The sequence below is a fragment of the Mastomys coucha genome, unplaced genomic scaffold, assembly GCF_008632895.1.
Source record: "Mastomys coucha isolate ucsf_1 unplaced genomic scaffold, UCSF_Mcou_1 pScaffold15, whole genome shotgun sequence".
Classification (NCBI taxonomy): Eukaryota; Metazoa; Chordata; class Mammalia; order Rodentia; family Muridae; genus Mastomys; species Mastomys coucha.
Window position 1 is genome coordinate 52,882,072 of NW_022196897.1, and position 10,612 is coordinate 52,892,683.

Below are 10,612 nucleotides of genomic sequence, written 5' to 3' on the forward strand. Positions count from 1 at the left end.
TGCCACGGAAGATGATGCTTTCTGATGCCTCTCCACCCTCCCTGCCTTCCACGAGAAAGGATGTTATCAACTTGGCCGTTGGTGAGTAATGACTGTTGTCACCTCTCTGCTTCTACTGCTTACTGGATCCCATTAACACCACTGAAATTAGCAAGCTGATCTCCATGACCTTTGAAAAAGAGCAACCCCGAAGACTGCTGCTTCATGGGTGTGGTTCACAACACCTGGGGAAGGAATGTTGACAGACTCTATGGAATGTAGCTGCAGGGTGAGTGTCCAAGATGCACTTAGTTAAGTCGAATCAGCCATTCCACTTATGGGGGAAGGGAGCACAAAGCTCCTAAGGAGAAGGTCATTTCTGTCCATTCTTCCTTTGAAGACTCCAGCGTGTTAAAGGATAGGGATGTGGAAAGCAAAATAGAAAGTCTGTGTTGCTCAGCTGCGTTCATCTTCCTACCCGCTTACCTTCCGCTCCGCCCTAGGTCTGGTGCTGTCCTCTCAGTGGCCACCAGCATGTAGACAGGACAGCAAACTCTCCACGGAGAGTCAGTCAGTCCTTTCCTTCCTACCCTCCTTTCTTTTGATTTGAAGACCCTAGGGTCTCTAGTTAACTACTCAATGCCAGAAAGAAAGAAAGAAAAAAAGAAAAGGAATAAAATGAATAATCGTGTCTGTTCTTACCAAACCATTTGGTTTGTTTGTTTGAGGGGGAGCTGTTTGTTGTTTTGTTTTTGTACAAAACCAGGCTGTGCTCCAAACCTGGATCCGGGGCTGTACTTTAATAATTCTTGCTCTAACAATCTTGGGAGGATTTGAATTTCTACATAGTAAGTTTCCCCATTGCTCCTTACCTAGTTAATCAACCTAGCTGTACCATAATCAAATCCAGTACTTCAAATCATTTACAGCATTTTTAAGATCGGGTAGCAAGTGTACCGAATAGGAAATATAAAATAGCTATGGCTGCTCCAGCCATCTTTGGTATCCCTGCACCACTCTCTCTCAGTGGCCAGGCAACCAACAGCTTCCTTTGTTACAAGCTTACACTAGACATAAACCAGTGTCAGCATAAAACTTAACTGCTGTTTTAATAGCTGACCTCAGACAGGGTCATTTTCCTTAAGGCCATGAAGAATCAGTTGTCACAAACTGAGGCTGGGCATCCTTGTGCTGAATGCCAAGTTCCAAACTGGGTAGGGAGAAGTCTGTAATCCTGAGGTATTTAAACTTACCTCCTTAAGCAATGGGTGAGGTCTTGGGGGACTTTAAGCGAGATGATAACTAGAACTGAAAGTTAAAATGATTACCCTTGAAAGTTGTACTGGGGGCTGGAGAGATGGCTCAGTGGTTAGGAGCACTGAGTGCTTTTCCGGAGGTCCCGAGTTCAATTCCCAGCAACCACATGGTGGCTCACAACCATCTGTAATGGGGTCCGATGCCCTTTTCTGATGTGTCTGAAGACAGCTACAGTGTACTCACATACATGAAATCAGGAGGTCAGATAGGCAGGTAGAAGTTATTATGGGATTATTAAAAATAATCTGAGCAAGAAATCAAAGAGATGTGCGGTTTGGAAAAGAGACTTAAAGGTCAGCTGAACTCAGCAAATCAGTTGATGGGGAGCTGCGAGATTCAAGCTGAGCAGCAAATCAGTTGATGGGGGGCTGCGAGATTCAAGCTGAGGTGAGGATCACTCTGCTTGGTGAAAGGAACTCGCTAGTTCCAGAAGGAAACTTTTGTCAGACAGCAACAATGAAGAAAACATATCGTGTGTTGTTTTTGAAAATGATGACTGTCTCGAAAAGAGTAACAAGAGAAATTGGCCACGAAGATAAAGTGTGAAGGTGATGTGGTGATTTTCACAATGTAGGATCTAGAGTTTCTTACCCACAGACCATTGTTCAGGAAGACATATTATACAAAACAACAGAGAGAATAAGTACGAAGGGTCACAGTATCTAAAAAGAAAAAAAAATAATAACTAAGAGATGTCATCAAAGGGAAATCACAAACAGAAGACCCAGAAGAGGCCCATATGGCAATGGTTCAAAGCAGAACAAGAGGACAGTTAGGAAGGACCAATATCTTGATAGTTAAGACTATGCAAAACTGAGGAGATCTTGGAATACAAAGTTGGGCCCCAACTAAAATATGGAAAAATTGGGCAAGTCATTCTTCTTAAATTGTTTAACTACTAACCTTAAAGTTTAAAGCAGTCTCTAAGCTAGCCACAGGACATATATGCTGGTAGTCTCAACTATTTGGAGGGTGAAGGATAGACTAGTTATGTAAGAAGCATTTGAGATCAACCTGGTCAATATAGCAAGAAGACTCTATATCGAATAAAAGAACAACTACATCAAATCCTTGGCTGAGTGTGATGACATACAGTTGCAAGGAGAACACCCAGAATGCACAGTGAGTGCTAGGCCACCCTTATATATTAGAATGTGTCTCAAATACCAAACAAAACCTCAACTGGCACATTTAAATGGGTAGTGAACAATATCTCCATAATCATAACAAATAAATATTAAAATGCAAACAAACAATGAGACTTCTGTGTTGAGGAAGAATAGCAGGTATATGTGTAACTGAAAGAGATAAATATTTATCTGCTGGAATGAGAAGTCAGCAGGCAATGAAAATATCCAGATATGAGAAAGAGCACTCTAAGCATATTATTACAAAGGTGAATACTGTTAGAGGTGTCTAAGAAAAAGGTGGACAAGTGACTGGAGACTTGTTATAGTTTTGACTCATTTAATCATCCCATTTAATTTTATTTACACATAGGTGGATACACACACATACACAAACACACACACAAATCAGACTTTCCTGGTTCTGTGTCTTCTGAGATTTCAAGAACCTTCTAGATGGGAATAAATGAACTAACCCCCTTTTTTCCCTCTAAAGAAAGGAGAAAAATAGTACATACGTCACAGGTTGCTGTGGAAATTTAAGGTTACATACAAATTGGTAAACATGGTTTAACATGGGGGTAAATATTAAAGTTAGCTACTCTCTTCTGGGCTAGGTCGTTCTTTCTTTAGGCTAGAACTGAATGCAAGGTCAGCAGTAGGAGGAGTAGGGGAAGTGCTTACGGACTCCAGTTATTGGTTAGAGGTGAAAACAAAGGAGTTCACATTGGAACCTGGAGGGTATTAGCTGACAGGCCCAAAGACAAGGGGGGGTGTGCTTATTACAGGCCCAGAGAATGACACTTGGCAATGACCTAGAGGCAACAAGAACCTGGCAATAAAAGTGGCTGCCAGAGCTTGGGCAGGAGGGGGCGGGGTGGCAGCAGCTGAGTCAGGCCCAGACTTCAGGCCACATTAAAGAGTTGGTCTTACCCTAAGGGCATGAAAGGGCTTTGAGAAGGGGGTCACTGTGGCCAAGTATTTTGAAAAGTCTTCATTCTGGGTGCAGTGTGAAGAACAAACCAGGAGGAAATCAGAAACAGTTCAGAAAGACTGGCCATCACAAAAAAGTCCAGGGGAGAGATGGTGGTCTTAATGGGCTTGGAGAAAAAAACGAGCACATTTGGGAGGCATCTATTTAAGAGATAAAATACAGAGGGTTTGGTCATGGACTAGTAGGAAATTTTAAAGGAGAATAGATTAATGTCAAGGATTCCTTTTCTTTATTTTCTGTCCCTGCCCTCCACTTTTAGTTTAGTTTGACTAAACTATTCTTGAGTAAAAACTTCCCTCTCAGCGTTCCTCACCAGGAGTATGTTCTCAATTGAGGAGTATTTATAAACAAAAAAATCTACCCACCAAAAAGTTAACGTTTCACTTCTGAAAAATTAATCTTATGGGAACACAGAGGTCCCAAAATAACAGAACCCAAAGGAATGGGATGGGCATACTAGCAGTCTAAATTAGACAGGCAAGTTCAATCAAAGGCTCCCCTCTGACCCCCATAACACTGGTTTCCTAATGCTTCTCCCTCCCTTGTGACACTTTCTTTTTAATTGATACTGGGGATCAAACCCAGGTCCCTCACAATGAAGGCAAGGGAACCTGTCATTAAGCCACCCTCCCAGGTGCCAAACTTGGATGGCAGAAAGCAGTTCCGGTTTACAGATTTTGTTTGTTTCCAATCCTCGCCTCCGGGATTCAGTTGAGGATGGATTGGAGGATGGCAGGAGGGCACAGGAAGGAGTCAGACAGGAAGAAAGGATGGTATCTTGGATGGGACCCGTTAACAGTCTGATAAAGGGGAGAGTGGGAAGGGACTCAGCAGTGATGGGGGACACAGTACAACGTTAAGCAGACCATGTGGACACGAGTGAGCTGATGATCGCTGCCTTAGTCTGTCTGAGACGGCCGTAACAGAGGATTCTGCTCCGGCTGATTTGTAGACAAAAATGCAGTGTCCACACTCTGGAGGCTGGGTAGGTCAAGGCTGAGGTGCTGACAGACCCAATGCCCAGAGGGTCCATTCCCACAGCAGACACACTTGTATGTGCACCCCACAGAGCTGAATTACAAAAAGCTACCAACTCTCTAACTGTCCTAACCCCAATAGAGCCCTCATGACCCAATCACCTTCCAAAGGTTTTTGAGGGTTTTTTTGTTGTTGTTTGGTTGGCTTTTTTTTTTTTTTTTTTTTTTTTTTTTGAGATACTTTAAACTAGCAGCCTTGGCTAGTCTATAGCTTGCTGTGTAAGCCAGCCTTATCCTTAAACTCACAGAGTCCAGCCAGTTTCTGCTGCCAGGATGTTAGGACTAAATGTGCTTGCCTTCCGTTCTCATTTCTTAACACTAACACACATGGAATTAGGTCTCTATATATGTGTTTTGGAGGGACAAAAATACTCAGATGGTAACTATTGCAGAAGCTGATGAATCAAGGATAAAAAAATAACCTATGTCTTTGTGGCCTGATACCCAGATAGTATTATAGTTCATAGTCTATTCTTCCCAACTTTCTTGAGTCAAAGGATTTTTTTAAACACTGGGATAGTGGCATACCTAATCCACTGGGACCTAGGGCACTGTCATATAATAAAAATCAGCACTATTTCTGTATCAATACATTTTTTTCCAGTGGTATATAGATGGCAGTTTCCTGACAGTTCAGGTTGACTCCAAATGAACTAACAAATGAGTCACATACAATTTTTGTGGGTAAGACATGGTAAAATTTCTAACACCTATAAATAGACTACAGGAAGTGAAACTTTTTCGTTTTTGATTGTGCTATGATGAAGGTCCTGGTTTATACAGGTATAATCTCCAGTTTTGATAAGTTAGACACCCAGCATGCAATCATATAGATAAGCAAATTAGTTTTCATAGTTTGAAATTCAAGCAAGTAGAGAGAAAAAGATTACAGAATTATGATCCCGATTCAGAGAGTGATGAAGGAAAGTTTTGTCTAATTGTCAATAGCCACTAGTGACCCAGAATTCTATGTCCCATTTGCCTCTGTTTTACCATAAATTAATGTACTTTGGTCTCCTGCCGTTGCTGGAACTGGTTTCACCTCAATGCTGTCACTGAGAAAACATTATGTTTAAATTACTCAGATTATATAATATCAATTATCCTGTATTAACCAGATGCACAACTGGAGAGGTAACAAAGAATTCTATTTCTTCTTGATCAGGTTTTAGACTAAGAAATGATCTGTTTATTCCAAATGTATTACTATACTTTATGGACCAGAGAACTGAATATATCTAGATGATTTTTGCATTATTCATTTCCAAATTATAAAATACAGTAATATTTTCTGAAGGAGAAAAGTTCCTTCCACCAAGAATGTAAAAGTGGGTTCAAGTTAAAAGTGTCTTTGAAAATATTAATTATCCCCACTCAGACTTTCTGAGACTATACCCTACAAATCACACAGGGAATCTAATTTAGGGGTGGGGTAGGGTGGACATTAAATATGAGCTCTCAGCTATGTAGCTTCGGCCAGCCTGGAACTCACTATGTAGACTAGATTGCCTCAGACATATCTGTCTCTGCCTCACATGTGCTTGGGTTAAAGGTACACACCAATACCCTTGGTCTTGATCTAGTTTATTGCTTTATTTCAATATATCTGTATACGTTTATGTATACAGATGTCTTGCCTGCATGTATGTGTGCACCCCATGTGTGTAAGCCCAAAGAGGCTAGAAGAGAAGGTCAAATCCCCTGTAATTGGTGTAAGCTTATTGTGAGCAACCATACGGGCACTAGGAACTGAAGGTTTTCTAGAAGAGCAACCTATGCTCTTATCTGTCAAGCCATAAATCAGCACTTTAATCTTCTGAATCTAGTATTTTATAGAGGAGAGGAAATGATTCCTGTAATTCATCTCTTACATCTGTTTCATAATAAAAGTTAAAATATTAACAGAATACACATACACTTGCAGAATATACTTATATAAATATACACACATACACACACATACATACATTCATATGAAATCGGGCTATGTATTCCCTAATAATTTTTTTTTCATAATTTCCAACAGAACTATAACTCAGCCATAAACTTCAAATAAAATTAGCACTGTGTATGTGACAGAATTACTTTTCTGTCTCAAACTTTAACTTGATAATTGTTACCATCAAAATGTCCTTACAAAAAATTTCTGTTTTTTCCCTGTCCATAAATATACTACAGCGCAAGAACCCATTTAAAGTATACTAATACAGAATGAGATTTTGTGTACCCGTGATGTATTAATCTGGTGTCAATATCCTAGAGCCTCCATCAAATGCTTAACTAGGAGTGCAATATGATTTTATAAAATTTTTATTTGTGTGTGTGTCAGTAAGCTTTTAGAACAATCAGCCTTAAAGCCATGTGTATTCACAAGAGGGTACCATTTTAGCATCACAGGTACCAGCCATTAGCGGACACAAAATCAATCTGTATATGAAGGCAAATTAAAAAAAAAAAAAAAAAGAGCATCCATATTCTAAGGATACTGCTTTCTGAAAAGTAACACACACACACAGTCACGAACAATATTGTTTTGTGAAACTCATTCCATTTATGCACATATATGCTCACCAGCATGTATTAGGCTGAAACAGAATCTTTCAAATTAGAGGATTGTGGGTTTAAAAAAATGTTTTTACAGCACTGGTCTTAAGGAAGTGTGCTTGAAACCAAATGCCTAGATTATTTCAAGTGGATGGAAGACATTGGGTCGATGCCTTATAAAATACGGCCTAAGCCAATATAATAAAAGATCAGAACTGACTAATGTCATCCAAACTGGCTCAAAAAATAACTGTGTCTCAGAAATACCAAAAAGGGATTAAAAATCTCAGTCCATACGGCCCTGCCAATATACATGTGAATTCTCAGCCAGGGGAAAGCAGAATGGCTGAGTCTCCACACATCAAGGTGGAAATGGGAGGAAAGCTGAGCTGGGCCCAGGACAATTGACTATCCTATAATTACAAAGCCCTTACAAACTACCTGAAAGAAAAAAAGATAAGCATCTTGTGATAAGTGGGAAGGAGAGTGGTGAGATATCATGATCTGGGAGCCCTCAGTCAAGCCACCAGAGAAATGCTATCTCTAGCACCTGCAGGGTGCACTACAAGTTAGAAACCCTCTGGGCTTCAGCTATTCAATTGAGATGGAATGACTGGCTGGCCCAGGCAGGAAGGGGAGTCCAAGAATGTTAGCACTAGAAGATACTCTAATGTTCTTAAGGTTCATTAGGGATGTAGAAAAACATCCCCCTGGCCCCAGTCCTTTACAGATAGAAACCTATGTCCCTTTGTTATTACAACTAACAGGAACTAACAGTCTGATAATACCTGCCCAGTAGTAGTGAAAACAAATAGTCAAAATTTAGGGGCTAATATCTACTTGGTGTTCAAATAGCACTTAGCACATCAGTTTCTCAGTATGGAGACATGACTTAAGAAGGTAGGTGAGGCTCTTGAAAACCCTAGGTTGAATTAACAATTATGTGTTGTTATGGTGCGTGTGTGTATGGGGGGGGGTCTTCTTTTTTAAAAGTTTTAATTACACTTCTTTATAAAACATATTCTGGCTGGGCAGTGGTGGCGCATGCCTTTAATCCCAGCACTTGGGAGGCAGAGGCAGGCAGATTTCTGAGTTGGAGGCTGGCCCGTCTACGGAGTGAGTTCCAGTACAGCCTGGGCCTACAGAGAAAAACCCTTCTCAAAAAGCCAGAAACAAACAAACAAAACACCCCAAAAATACAAAACAAAACAAAAAACCATGTACTGGCTAAAGCATTTTACAATCTAATATATAGAAGGTGTTACAATCTAAATATATATTTTAAAAACTTAGTAAAGGTATAACTAAACACACCTAGGGAGTAGAATTTACTATTAAAATTTTCTATGAAAAAAGTTGGTTAAAACAGTGTATAAAAAATGCTTAGTAGGAATATACTGCCCAGAATGTTTCAACTAGCATATACGTTAGGTTTCAGTTAATGTTAGAGGTTAAAAAGAAATAATTATAGGGTGTGGTTTTGAACTAAATAACAAACTCATAGTTAGATGATAAAAGTAGAATTTCTCACAACCAGAAATTCTCAAATTCAAATGTAAGTTTCGAATTTTTACAAAAGTATTTGAGTTTGGATGTTCCTTATGTAGTATAACTTCAATATCAAGTCATAACTTAGTAACAACTTCTTAAAAAAAAAATCAGAAGGGGTGATGGTGGTAACTTGATGGAGTTCCCAAAACAGAAGGAAGGAATTAAGTCTATGGTACATGTAGTTTCAACCTTAATTCTTAGGCTTTCAAAAATCCTAATTAGGTAGACAGGAATTTGGGCTTGGCACTCCCAGGTTCAGACGTGGCAGGATGCTGAAACAAAGTTTTTTTTTTTTGAACCTTTGAGTCATATGCCACAGGCACACCAGATCCGAGATACATTGGTTCTTAAGTCAACAGGTCCTCTAAGAGGAGGGTGTGCAGCTGGTGAACCACAGTTCCATTTCCTCCTGCCACAAAGACCTGGACTCTGCCACCTTCAACCGGAAAGTGGGCGCAGCTCTGGCTCGGGGAGGGCACCCGGAAAAGTGCAGTGCGCGGGATGCCCATGTCCCGACCACCGAGCGAGCGCCTTCCAAACCAGTCGGCAAGCTTCGCGATGGCTCTGGCTGCCGCCGTTTTCCAATCTAAGACTGCCTGGGCTTGGCGGGGAAAGTTGCCCGACACAGTCACAGCCCTCCCCGTCGTGGGTTTGGCCCACTCGGTACCCGGGAGTGGGCAGGCGACCTGCTAGCCCAAGTTGGCGAGCCTTGGGGCGCAGCGTCTCCGCCGGAGACCCGCCCTCCCGAGGACTATCAAGGGGGACCAGGGAGACTTTCTGCCCCGGATGAGGCTCTGGGGCTGCCGAGGGGCACCGGCGACGGGAGTGATCGCTAACCCCGCCGGCCTCTCCCGAGGGGGAGCAACTGAAACCCGCTCTCGAGACCGCGTCCAACCGGCCGCGGGCAGTTCCGGGGCCGTCCCGCACGCTGTCCCCTCGCTGGGACCGCAGGAGCCCGGTCGGCTGGACGCCGGCTTACCTGGCAGGTGGGCAGGGCAGGCGGCGGGAAGCGGCGGCCAGCCGGGGCTCTGCCCGCGGGGGCCCAGAGCCAAGTGCAGGTGGCGGCGGCGGCGGCGACTCGGGTGGCCGTGTCTCCCGGTGGCCGCTCGGCTCAACTCCTCCTCCGCCGCCGCTTCCTGCCTTCCCGCCGGGCCTCCCGCGTTGCCAAGCGAGGCCGCGCCGAGGCTCCTCTTCCTCTGCGAGTCTCCCAGGTGAGCTCCCGCTGGCGACGTCGGCAGGGGCGAGGCCGGATCCCGCGCCTGCGCGCCAGCCCCGCGCCCCGCCCCGGTCCCTACCTGAGCGCTCCAGGTGAGCCGCGGGTCGGCCGGGCGCGCGCCGAGCAAACTCCTCCGCAGCCCGCGCGCCGCGCCGCGCCTCCGCGCCAGCCGCAGTGCCCGAGCCTGCGCTGCCCCGCGCCGCGGCCACCTGGTACCCAGAGCCCCACAGGCGGGGACCTTGCGAAATCTGAGCCGCACTTCCCCCTCCTACCCCCAACCCCACGCGGCTACCCTTCCTCTCCAAGTGGTCCAAACCCAGGGATGCGGCGTCCTCAGGGACGACCCTTCCCCCCGCCCCCCACCCGTGAGACCGTGCCGCTTTCCTCCCCGGGAGCTCTCAGCAGCTTTGTCACCAGTTAGGTCGGTGAGCTTCCTTCCCCCGAAGCCTTGATTTCATCACTCCTCTCACTTGAGCGCAGCTAGTGGTTTCCGTTTCTGGCCGCCGGCCCTAGGGTAGGGAAGCCTCGCGTCCCAAGGAGGCGCCTCCCTTTTTCAAAGTAGAGCTTCTGGTATTTTGGTCAGGCTTCGAGGATTTTTGGTCCACCGTCACCCCTTCCTGGGTTGCAATCTATTGCAAGGCCAACCAATATCCACAGGAGAGGGATAGCAGCGCCCTCGGGAGAACCCCCTCTTCCAGGGTTTGGAAAGAGTTTGTGGTTTCCTGGAAAGGAATTGTTTTCACTGAAGAGTAGATTCAAAGCCCACATCTGTTCTGCAAGGTGAGAACCTACACTCTTAAACATGTTAGGTTTTGCCAGTGTGTTTAAGACACTTAGAGCGTGCACC

At 44.1% G+C, this 10,612-nt stretch overlaps 1 protein-coding gene across 2 annotated transcripts in view; it reads right to left on the bottom strand.

Annotated features, from left to right (window-relative positions):
• Positions 1–9,971, bottom strand: part of Galnt3 (polypeptide N-acetylgalactosaminyltransferase 3) — a 37,470-nt gene extending 27,499 nt beyond the window's left edge. The window contains exon 1 of one of the 2 annotated variants that reach the window (XM_031370480.1): positions 9,845–9,971. The gene's annotated coding sequence lies outside the window, so the exon portion shown is untranslated. The other variant, XM_031370479.1, reaches the window with a different exon arrangement.
• Positions 9,972–10,612: the final 641 nt, after the last annotated feature.